We start from the raw sequence: 13,548 nt of genomic DNA, 5'->3' as shown, positions 1-13,548 counted from the left end.
TATATATATATATATGTATGTATATATAATAATAATAACCATTTTAAAGTCACAAAATAGCTTCATATTCATATTTTCCCTTGAAAAAGAAAACAGTTGAAAATGTAAAAAACATGCAAACTGCAGGTAAGTTTCCAGTTGTCTTGCTAATCACACCACCAAACAGCCCTGTGTAAAACGACAAGCGACTTCACGTTATAATTAAAACTCTGCTGCAGCTTTTTTCTCTCCTCAATCAGACCATTAAGCAAATATAGATGTACAAACATTAGTACACAAGGTCTCATTTTTTTCCACGCTCAAGTAACGTCATGCAAAATTCATTAACGCTGTTATTTTCATTCGTGTGAATGAGTAATGGTTCATGCAGAAAGCCTAATGGCAGCATCAGTTGAAAAAATGTCTGTCAGAGGAAAAAGATGCAAACAACCCAGGAGTCGGGGCAGATAACAATAAACAAAGAGTTCTTTTCACGTTGTGGCTTACTCAGAGCAGTAATTGCAATTAGTTTGCACCTAATCAAGAGTGTCTCCAGACTAAAATGTGTCCCTGTTACGTCTGCAGGTCTCAACCTGTGAAGTGGTATCGTGCCGCTGGGACTTCATTCATCAGGAACAAACTAATGAAGCGTTTTAAATATGAGTAAGCTGTGAATGAATAAACTCAACCTGTTGGGACAAACATTTCTATTGACACACATTATTTCTCTGGACGCCCTGAAGCCAAGCATCGTTCTCCAGCTGGAAATAAATTAGATTTCTTTATTGTCTTTACATACAATAGAACAGCTGTTTTTTTTTTTCCTCAATATGCAAACTCTATTATGTTGTGGTGTAAACAAAATTATTACCAATCTACTAAAGTGCTAATTACTACATTTCCTGCACTCAAATTTTATTCTGTTTATTCACATTAACACATAATGTAAAACACACACACACACACACACACTCAGAGATCTGAAATGAGAAAAATGCATATTACTCAAAGGAAACATGGAAAACTGGAGACAAAACGGCAAAACTGTAAAAATTATGGTAACAGGATATTTTTTTGGTCAGGTTTCCATGATAATGCTAAAGTCTTCAGGGTTGGACTTTTCCTCAGCCATTTAAATATATCAACTTGTGGTTCAACTATTAATAATGGGAATTAACACTATTTTTGCAGGGTTATAAATCTTCAGAGACTGCAGGAAGACCCTTACTGTGTGTTGACGTTATTCTGGCTTCCAGAACTACCAGGAGAACCTTTTCTAGCTTTTCTAGGAACCATGAACTCTCTGAAGGCCCATTTATGTGGTAAGCAAAAGACAGATACACAACGTTTCATCTGTCTTTTGTGACATTTATGTGTGTTATTTGGTCTGTTTTCAGGGCCCTTGCGGATGTGTACCCTGACAGAGCAAATAGAGTGATACAATAAGAAACTGCTGGGGCAGCTTTATGCAGGACAGCTGATGAACGACCCACGAAAGGAACAAAATAAAAGAAGCAACAATATATTGAATGGACGCATAGATCTACTGTGCTACCTTTTATGTATGTTTCCGAGATGATCTCCTCCATCGACCCCATTGCTATTGCCATAAACTGCAGTTCCTCCCTCATCCACCAGGGGCGTCAAAAGGTAGTCAATCTCTATAGAGTCCCATGTTAAAAAAGTCAATTTTACAGCAGAAAATAAACATGTTTACAGGCCGGTTAAAAAAATATTTTAGGTTTAATAGGTCAGGTTTACCTTCATGACAAGTGTGAGGGTGTAAATCTTTTATAACTCATCTGTTTAGATGCTATTTAATCTCAAAATTCTACATAGTTATGGGCGTGTCCTTTTGATTGACAGGTATCTGATATCCACCAGAACCTGGGATTCTAGCCGGCTAACAGCACACCTAAGTTTTAGATTGCTTACCTCCATTACCTGTTTAGTGCCCATCAGCTCTGAGGTAGCTCAACTAGCTCTTAGCTACGGGGCACTCAGAGTTTTATAGATGTCAATCATCCATACCCACGCTCTCAGCTCCACCTCTTTGCCCATTTTTCTATTTTCTGGGAGACGGTGGGAACTGCCCACCAAGATTCAGTTCAGCTCTTCAGAAGCCTAAAGGTGCCATCATGGAGTCTCTGTCCATCTTTTTACATACAGTCTGTCTGCATCTGACGTCAGAATTCGGAGAGCAACATTTTAACAACTATGCAAGCGTAAACAGGGTTTAGAATAAAGGTCTGTTTATTTTTTCATACAAATGTAAATTCAAACATTTTCATACATCGCTGCACTTATTCTTCCATGCATCTTTTAAGTTGCCATGACTGTTAGGTTAGTTCACCCACTAGGTCAGGCTTCTTCAAATGGCGGCCAACGGGCCACATGTGGCCCAGAACCAACTTCTATGTGGTCCAGCTTATGTAAAAGATTAAAGTTATTAATCAGCAATCTTCAGTCATTCCTACACTGATTAAGTAGCCTACAATCCTACAAATGTGCAGACCATGAATGCAACACTTGGTTGCCTAGCAATATTAACCCCAGCGCGTGTTTTTGTGTTGTGAAGTTATAATACTAGCGCTAAAACCGCAGATTTAACCCCGCCTGGACTGATAAGTATTTGTTTATTTTTCCATCACATTCGAGCGCCACACCGATGTGTTTAATATGCAATTAGTGTGTGCCGGTGTTTAAAGATTAGAATGTGAGGAGGCAACACATCGAGAAGTTTAGCTTGATATGACCTTTTTATGTTAAAAGTTAGGAGAAAATAGGCTCTAACTGGAATTTTTATTATTTATTTTGTGCATTTGCCCTTGTCACGTGGGACTGGATTTAAAATATAAAAATTACTAAAATACTGAATTTTCAAAATGTGTCCTTTTAAAATTTGTTTATTTATTTTTACTGATTTATTTTCCCTTACTTTATTTACGGGCTCTGATCTTTTTTTTTTTTTTTTTTTAAATCTGGCCCACCTGAATATCTAATTGAGTAGCCCTGCACTAGTGGGTAGTTTTGAGTTCAGAGTTCACTTCCATATTGTCACAGCAGCTGGTTGCGGTTTTTATTCCAGCTGGCACTGGTAATTTTCCACTATAAAGTCATTTACAACCATCCAAAAAATACCAGAAGTAGTATGAGAATAAAACCAACAATTTGCTCTTCCCCAGTTGTTCTGTCTTGTTCGGGTACTTTTTATTTGGCCGTTTGTGTCGTCTTCAACCTGTTCCTTTTCTTACTCTCTGGTTTGTTCCTACCCTGCCTTTCGCCCAAAGCCTGCTGGGATAGGCTCCAGCTTCCTCGCGACCTTTCATTGGACTAAGCGGTCAGGATGATGTATGAATGAATGGTTTGCTCCTTTTGCCAACTGTGTCAGGTACACAATTCAATACCGCCACACGATTTCTGTTCCTTGAAAACAGATCAAATTACGCAAATAACCGACGCAGTAGACGGACAAAACTGTCTGTCCACGTATCCCTCTTCTAAATCGAGCCGCAGTGGGCCTTTACCCATCGCTGTTGATAATTTACTTCACCAGTCATACCATCAAACTTAATGATAATGGAATTACCAGCCTCCTATAATAGAATATAAATTCTGAACTCCTGAGCTGCTGCCTGCTCTGATGATCTCTCTTTATATTTTATTGCTGACTCTTGCATATCTTCTTGTTTCTCTCATGAAATAAATAGTATTATTTTTCACAGCTCTAACAGCATCAGGGGATTAGGTACCAACAAAAAAATGTGCCACTTAGAGATAAATTGCAGTCATAAGTATCAGTTCCTGGACGTAAAATGACCTGTGAATGTAGAAAAACTCATCTGTTTCTGAACTGCTGTTGCAGCAGAGATGCCAGACGTGAATATGGAGTAATTTCTTTCCAAGAATATGAAACTACATGTAGGTAGTAAGTTGAACAATGGAAAATTTACTTTTTATGAATTAAGTCTGATTTGTTCTTGTGTTTAGTTGCTGTTTTTATCTCCAAATTAAGCTCTAAATTAATCTTAAAATGTGATTAAAACTGAAGGGCTGCAAGAGCCAAATTTTAATGAATAAAAACAACTGGAGACAGTATTTAATCAGCCAATCACATGGCAGCAACTCATAGATTTAGGCATGTAGACATTGTCAAGGCAATTTGCTGAAGTTAAAATCTACACTGGTTTTGCTCATTTGCCCAGGAAATATTTTTCCAGGTTAGTCATTGCAATTTTTAGCAGACTTTTCACTCTGAAATGCAGTGGTTCTGTGCAAATGTGAGAATAGGCTTTACTTTCTTCAAGGTTACCTCGAGTTTCTGTGTGATCCTGCAGACTATAGATGTGCATATGGGATCATTACATCTATGTAAACCAAAAGTGATCAACATGTAGGGCAGGGGTGTCAAACTCCAGTCCTCGAGGGCCGGTATCCGGCAGATTTTTGTTGTTTCTCTCTACCAACACAGCTGATTCAAATCAAATGGATCCAACAGCTTCTCATCAACCTATTCATGAATGTTGGTCAGGTGTGTTGGAGGATGTAGACAACAAAAACCTGCAGGATACCGGCCCTCGAGGACTGGAGTTTGACACCTGTGATGTAGGGAATCGTGATGTTATAAGAATCCACAGACACCTTTTAATTTGTTTGAAGGAATAAAAATAAAATGCAGTAGAAGGTGAGTGTTGATTAGCTACAACAAAAATACATAGTTTGAGTAAAAAAGTTCTTTTCTTTGCCTCATTCACCATCCGCTTTATCAATTTTTACAAAGATTATGGCGTTTATTAAAATCTTTGAATTATTATGAATACTGTACTCTTATGGAGTGCCCTCTTGATTGCTGACATGTTTGAACAAAGTTAGCTTTTATGTATATTTTATTTCAGCTGTTCAATATAATACAGAAATCAAATTATATCACTAAATTATAATTTAGCACATTTTTAGTATTTGTTTTCAGTCTCCAGTTATTTGAGTGACTATTATAAATTAAGACTCTTCTTAAAAGAAATGGGATTAATACATTTGAGGATGACCGTAAATTCATCTTTATTATAATTTTTTGTTTTCATTCATGGTTTTTTTCATTCTGTTATTTCTCCTCATCTGTCTCATTCTGTCTGTTTGTGTTGTCTTGACCATTTATTGTCCTTTTGCCTGCATGGTGAATCCTTTCAACATTGGTCTTCATCAGTTTAAGAAGAAAGATAGGCACAATCAGTCCTGGCACCAGAACACAGTAACAGGTTGGGCAATTGATCACTGTGGGTGGGTCCAATTTATCAGGTGAACTTTGAATTTATGAAAAAAAAATGCATTTAATATTCAATATTTGACCCATATTGAAGCCGATTAGGTATATATTACAATTAGAAAGCATTTTCCAATATTATTGGAAGAAAAAAACTTGTTAATCATTAAAATTTGATCCAGCAGACATCAGCTGTAACATGACCACACATTTAACAAAGTATAACATTTCATTTATGAATAGCAGTCAGTCTAGCAAATTCAAACAATACTTCATAATTAAATGACTGAGGCTGAGATCAGTTTAACGGGAAAACCATAGACTGTATAAGAAAGATGGACGGAGCCTCTGGCGGTTAAAAGTGAAGCCTACGCGGAAGTGTAGGCTTCACTTCCCCCTTCATCCACTAGGGGCTCCAAAACAGAGCAAATCCCCATAGACTCCCATGTTAAAAAGACCAACTTCACAGCAGAAATAAACTTGTTTACAGCCTGGTACAAAAACCCATTTTAGGTTAAATAGGTCAGGTTTACCTTCATGACAACTGTGGGGGGAGTGACTTTTTTTCTAAAAAATTTTTTTCTAAAAAGTAATTTAATCTCAAAATTCGGCATATTTAGGGGCATGACATTTTGATTGACAGATACCCAATCTCCTGCTTCAAGTAAGAAGAACGTAGAACAACCGCAGTTTTTAGCAGGTTAACAACATGACTTAGCCCGCTTACCCCCACTAGCTGGTTAGCTCCTGTAATCTCCGGGTTAGCTCGGTTAGCTCTTAGCTACAGAAAACTCAGAGTTCGCTCGATGTCAATCATCCCCCATGACGCTCACAGCATCCGACTCAGCTCCACCTCATTGCCCATATTTGTATTTTCCGGACGACATGCGTACCCCTGCCAAGATGGCGATGGTAAGAACCGCCCAGCGAGCTTCAATTAAGTTCTTTAGAAACTTATGGGCGATGTCATGGAGGCTCCATTGTTTTTATACAGTCCATGGGGAAAACCTAAACAACGACATTTTTCGATAAAGGCAACTAGAACTCAACCAAACTCCTGGTTAATATCGTCCAACTTACTTCATGGATCTTATATCTGCTACTTGGTCTGTGGCTACTTTTCAGCAACAAAATAAAAAAAAGAGCGAGCGGCGGCTGCAAGCGGCAATACAAAATACCATGGAGAAGCACAGGAGAGTTTTAAAAGCCAAGCGGAAGACAATAGCAGACTTCGAAGGGTGGTAAGTCTTAGTATAAATGAGTCTGACCGAGTTCAGAAGAAGGTACACATCGTTGGTTACTATGGTTACTGTCTTGCTAGGTCTCACAGCATTGCTGGATTCCTCCTTACTGGTGAATGTGGTTTTATTCTTGCAGTGTAAAACCTAAAGCAGATTCTGTTCAACATGTTATAGGTGCACTCATGTCTGTTCTCCAAATGTATCAGTTTGCTGCATCATCATTGGTCGGCCCGACCAATGACTTCGCACCAAATATTGTGAAAACTTAAAGAACGCATTATGTTCATTAAAAGGACACAGTGTAACTTTTGACTCAAACATTAACCTCATGTAAGTAATAATGGTTGATTTCTGGGGTCAGTATACAGTACTTGAGGGGGACTGCCCGGATAATATAACCTGTCAGTTTTGCTGTCTGGCACCCCTTCTATAAACACAGAGGGCTTTGCTTTGTGCTATGTATGTAGCTTTCCCTCCTCTTCCAGTGAAAGGTTGTCATGGATAAACAAAGAAGGAGAAAATGGTGTCTGATGAGGCCAGAAAGAGAAAGCAGGAGAGGGATTGCTCCAGAGGAAAGACACCAAGTCCACCTTGGCAAAGAACTCAGTGAAAGAACATTGTGGGTGCAGAACTCAGTTCGCCTTAGTGTGATCAGACTGCTGCTTTAGCTCATTGCCTGTTGTGCAAAACGTAACAAAATGTGATGAACTTTTTCACATCTTTCAGCCAGCGTTTATTCAGAACAATGGCAGTAAGTGCCTGATGAGCTGCAAAACATTGCAGTACACGTTTGTCTTTATTTTGCTGTTAGTAGGAGCTAAATGTGGCGAGTTGAAGCTAATCAACTACAAACCAAAAGCTAACTACATAAACATTTCACGAGTTGAGCAGTGGTATAAATGCATTTCCTATAATTCATGTAAATATCTCATAAGTAACAGAACGATTAGCAACTGGCCTTGTTTAGTTTTATGGTTTTCATACACTGCTCAATAGAAAGCAGTCCAATTGTAATGTCCCATAAGGTAAGGGCTAATGCTAACATTTTCTTAATGAAGTTTATTTTTCACCTGTGTTGTGTGGCCTGTGGGAAGACACAGATTTAGCAAACCTAGTGGCCAAAAGTCAAATGGTATCCCTTTAAGTTATCACAGTATTTGGTAATTATAGACAGATTAAATATACTAAATATATAAATATATAAATATATATATATATATATATAATATATATATATATAATATATATAAATATATAATAATATAAATATATTACACATACAACTTGCAAAAATCTCAAAAGAAAAGTTTTCGCAAAACTGAAAAATCACATATAGGAACTGATTCAACTTCAGATTTAGTAGCATTATAAAAATAACTTAATTATAGATGAAAATTATATTTTAAGTAAAGGAATTAAAATACAAAAGCGTGGATGAAAGGGCTAGGGTCCACCTTTTGCGCAATTACAATTACACAAGTTATGAATCTGACAGAAGGCCACAAACTTTAAGGTTAATTAAAGAACATATTTTTGTAAAGAGATATTAGTGAGATGATCATGTTTTGAGAACAATCTTTGTCTAAAACAAGAACTCTACACATTGGACTGTGTTATGTAGCTTTCTTTACTTTTTGCATTTGCTTGGAAATAATGTGTTATTTTAGATCAAGCTCATGCAGAAATACAAAACAAATGCTGGAGTCATTCAGCAGCTTTTTAACTCCTGTACACATACAAAAACATTCAGATGCTGGTTCGTCACGGAGATATAAACATAAACAAGTTGGGATTCAGGTCGTCAGTGATCACAGAGCAGCTAAGGAGATTCCCCACATTGGAATATTCAAATGGAGGGTTTGTCCAACTATCGCAAAGCTCTTTATCTTCCTAACAGCATGGCACACTGCCTGTCTCCATCCTCTAAAGGGAATTAAGCTTTTACAAACCACACACATGCATTCACACACAGCTGTGGACCCTTAGATATTCACTTTATGTATGCAAACAATTATCTACTAAAACCATGCATAGTGAGACACATGTTGAGATACAACATTGAATATAACTCGTCTTTTAGATTGAAAAACGCAGAAGATCTCATGCCGGTGACTTCTACAGACCACTGTGGTTGTAGTGAAGACAAAAGAGGGATCACAAACAAATATGTCATTATTCTGATCATTTATCTGAACAAAGTACAGAAACAAACACAGTCACTAAATTGTTACTGTGTGCATGTGCTAAAAATAGCATTCTACATCATTTGAGGTTACTTTTGACCTGCTGAAGGAAGTTGAGGAGGAATAACGAAGCCCCTGAGGAGCGGGTTCAGTGGCCAGCAGCTTCCTAAACTTAAAAATAAAAAGACTTACTGTTACATGTTGGGAAATAACGAACTCAGCACAAGAAAAGTGATAACTCATACTTATAGAACACATTTCTGCTATCTTTGCACAAAGATGGAAAGAAAACCTGGCCTTGTCTAAATGTAAAAAAGATTCAGCACCTGCAATGGTATTCTCAGCACTTCACGCATTAACAAAATGTAAAAGTTGGCTGGTTTTCCTTGAAGCAGAACATCTAAACAAACCCTTACAAGATCAAATTATTTCTTAAAAATATCTTAGTATACCATTTATCTATCCTGACGGCTCTGCCAATCGTCTACTTGGAGTGAAATACAGCAGATTCTTTTCAGCTAAACGTCTACGAGATGCATCCCAAATAGTCGTTTAACATCTCAAACATCTTGTTGTAACAAGGTCCTAGTTATGTATTATTATATGTGTGATGATTCAGAAGGGTGTAGAGACACGGTGGGGCTAAGTTATCTTTAGCTTTTTAACAAGGCCATTTGGTTATGTTGCCTTTTTTTTTTTTAATTTAATTTTTTAAATTTGCTTTTATGTTCAAATAAACTCTTAAAAAAATCTTGACTAAAGCAGTTCCCGTGCTGGTTCAGGACGCATTCACACTGCCAATGTTTTGGCCAGTTTAAATGACCTCTGGTCCACTTCCATGGATAGTCCTATCCATTTGGAACAGTACGAACACACATTCAGACTGGTATTGACCAAAGAAGCAGACTCTGGTTCGCATGTAAACTAGGTGTCTTGGTCTGCTTGCATGTAACTGGTCCGGTGGGCTGACAGTGTGAATGCAGGTGGACTATCCAGTGAACCAAAAAGAAGACATGATGGACGGAACATGTCAGATATCTTGCTGCCTCCAGCTGCTCATTTTAGACAGATCCTGGTGAAACTAGATTAGGTTTTAACACCAAAGTAAAAGCAGAAAGGACAACACTGAATAAATAAAATTTGCCAATCAATGAGCCAGATTTTCTTCTTCTTACTTCTTGCACAGTGGTTGTTCGGGGAATAACTCCCCCTAGTGAGCAGTTGTTGTAACTGTGTGACATATTTGCTGTGACAGCACAGTTCCCTTACTTTCCTGGTGTGTCTCATTCCTAACGTACATAAAGGTGGATGTCCATTTCAAACGTTGCCATACTTCCACACATCTTTTACAGCATGTTGCAGTTCTTTCATACTTCCATCTGCACTGACACAAAAATGGGCTTTTAATCTGGTTCTATCAAACAACTGATTTGGTTTTTTGCAGCCACAAAACCATCACAGAGCAACGCTGTTATATCACTTGAGTCTTTTAATAACCTGTTAAATTTTATGGCAAAGCAAATTTTTCACTGATGAATTAATCTTATTCATTAATGTGAGGAAAAAAAGCTGCTTGAGCCATCTCCACCAGTTGGTTTGGGTAATACTAAATGTGTTATCCCATTGCTGTTTTATTTGCAGTTTATATTGTCTAAACATTAGCTTAAGGTAAAGTAAGCAAATCTCACATGATTGTTGGCTTGCTTTTAGGAGAATCAAAGAAGGCGGTGACGACATCTTTAAGCATATATAAAGTCTTAATTTACCCACAACATTGTAAAAGCTGAGAGAAGGAGCCTAGCTAACTGAGGTGGTGATTTACAAGCTCTGTCATACTCATAAATTACTTTTCTCTGTGCCTTTTTACAAAGTCTTTGGCATACTCTCCATTTACTATGACTCCACAAACAATCCTTAAACCACCTTGTTCAATTTTAGAATAACCAAATACAGCAAAGAGCAGTTCACATAAACACAACGGTGACACTCTACAGAGATTTTATTGTAGCCACACTGATAATTTCAATCCTTTGGCTAGTAGAGTTGATTTCTCAGTCTTCATTTCATTGTTTAGCTGCCTGACCAGCATGTTTTGGTTTCGAGATTCAAGGTTCAAGTCATCGTAGAACTGGCTTTCCAGCCTGATTTGCCTTGTCCTTGTGTGAACTCAACCAGTGGCACATCTTCATTTGTAAAGCTATTTTTGCTCTACTCCCATTATCATATTTAAAAAGGATGGAAATTTATTGTCCTTGCTTTGAACATTTATCACCAATACCCAAAACCTGCTCTGAGAAAAATAGGTTTTTAAATATGCTGCTTTCGCTGCTTGGAATAATCTGCAAAACCACCATAGGGAGCAGGTTTGTGTGATTGATTTTAAGGACATTTTAAATGACCTGGAGGCAAACATATCTGCCTACAAATGAAACCTGACTGCTCTGCTCCCGATTTAACTGGTGACTAAGAATTTTATGCTTTTTCCGTTTTTGATGTTTGAGTCAGCTCTGGCTTTGCCCAGGACAGTCATGCAAAGGATATTCTAAATCTTGTCTTATTTTCCTGATTAAAACAACTTCAAAAGTGGCAATGCAATACATTGGGAATTGTGCAGAAAGGGTTTATCCAGCCTTTTCGCCGACAGGTTTCCCTGACACCAGATAGAATTTGATGTGCACACTAAACAGTTTTTGTAATTAATGCATAGATCAGTCGCACATGCTTGTAACTATCCAAAAAGATCGGAAATCTTGGCTGTTCATTGACATTGCCTTAGAGCGTCGTCTCTACTGGGAAAATTAGAACAATGCCAGAGAGTTGCTGCGTGTACTTCTGGCTTTTGAATATTTAAATGATCTAGCACCTTCGTACGTTTCTGAGCCTCTGCAGCATCACCATCTTGTTAGAGCTCTTAGATCGGAAGACCAGATGCTTGTAGTGGTCCCAATGACTTGACTCATGGAGCAGATCCTTTTCTACAGCAGCCTCCAAACTCTGGAATGGTCTCCCTCTTTCTGTGAGGTCAGCTAGGACTCTAAGTGGTTTTAAGTCTGTTTTTACATTTAACTCCAGAGAGAAGGACCAATAGGTCTTTTCTGTCTTTGTTCGAAGATGTATGTGTCACAGCTGATATTCAGCAGTGCATCAACTGAATCGTCCTCGGTCAGAAGGAACAGGCAGACTTCACCAGTGCAGTTCAGATCAATTTACTGAAGGTTCAGCAAGGAGGTACAAGCGTTGATGGAACAGGTTCTTGGTGGCCTGTATATCTAAATATCTATATGTGGGTATATGTGTGGTTATATGGAAAGGAACGCACACGGAACTCTCACACCCACAATTAACATAGGATGCAACACCGATGCCACTAGCCACTTAATATGTTACAGTCGTGCTGCCGAGCCGCAAGACAAAACTTATGTGGTGACAAAGCGGAACTACAAAAAGCCCGGTGCACTATGGGTAATGGAGTCTCTGCAAGAGCACGGACTTTTAACCGTCTTATTTGGTTTTTTCTTTACTTGTTTTATTGTCTTTCAAACTCTTTTTTATGCTATTAATGCTTTTTATTTTATTTTACCTGTACAACACTTCGGTTAAAGTGCACTATAAATAAAGCTTTGATTGATTTGACTTTTGTATATTGTTTTTAGTCTACAAAAATAAGCAAAATCAAAGAATCGTGAGAATTGCAAATTAAATCAAATCAGTACCCCAAAAAATCGGAATCAAATCAGGACGAAAGCATATCATCACAGCGCTAGTATATATGCACATGCATTTATACCCCAGTACACTGTGGGTTTCCTTTATTGGGCTGTAAGCTGTATAAACTCTGTTCAGTCTACAGCTCAACACAGTGAGCAGTTTTTATGGGAGTCTTGTCCTATTCATGGACAGATGAAGCTTTCAGGGATCCACTGGGCCTACAGGAGATTAGACTGGAGAGCAGCAATTAAACCGCGACATAACTCTATATCACTGTCTCTCCCTCCACCTTTCTCTCCCCCTCTTACCTCATCCCACACTCACACAACTACAGGTTACTATGGAAACTGCTTCCCTCCCTTTCCATCTTTTCCCTCCTCAGTTACTCTTGCATCGTCATCTCTTCACCTCCACACATACCATGCATTCATCACATTCATCTCTGTCTCTTCATTAAGACCTGCGCCTTGATTTCCACCCCCTCGTCTACCAATCCACTTCTTTCACCCCCTGTTTCCTCTTCCCATTGCTCCTTATCTGACTCTCTCTCTATCCTGCTGAAAGAAAATGTCAGGTCTTAGTAGGCACTGAAGGAAATAGTCGGGGAGGCAGACAGAGAAGCGAAACTAAAAGGGAGGGATAGTGATTGAACGGGGTGGTGGAGGCAGCTGTGGTTAGATAAAGCACAGCTGACCGCAAGCTGCTGCTGATAATACAAGTAAACATATGATGCTGGAGATGATATTTATTGAGTCTGAACAGTTTCAATAAGATTTAAAATCTGTAGGAATCTTTGATGCTCAGATTTGATAAAAACAAAACAGGTTAGCACTGCATTGTGGGAAAATAGATGCCAGAAGGAATTATGACCATTATAATCATCCTAAATACTTTTATAATATTATATAATATAATAAAAAGTATATAATAAATAATAAAAAGTATATAATATATATTATATACTTATATTATATACTTTTTAAAAAGTCTTAACTTTATTTTGGAGATTAAACTGCCCAAAACATTGAGAGTGAATAAATGAACAGCTGAGTTTTAAATCCACTTGGTATGTGAGGCATAAGAGAAAGGTTACCTCCGAGGAGTGGAACCAGTCAAATTAGTACAGCAACTTATGAGTCGAGGGGTGGTGCGAACACTTGCGTGCACCCTGGGGAGT

Source organism: Telmatherina bonti, assembly GCF_933228915.1.
Source record: "Telmatherina bonti genome assembly, chromosome: 15".
Taxonomy (NCBI): domain Eukaryota; kingdom Metazoa; phylum Chordata; class Actinopteri; order Atheriniformes; family Telmatherinidae; genus Telmatherina; species Telmatherina bonti.
This window is presented reverse-complemented; position numbering follows the sequence as displayed.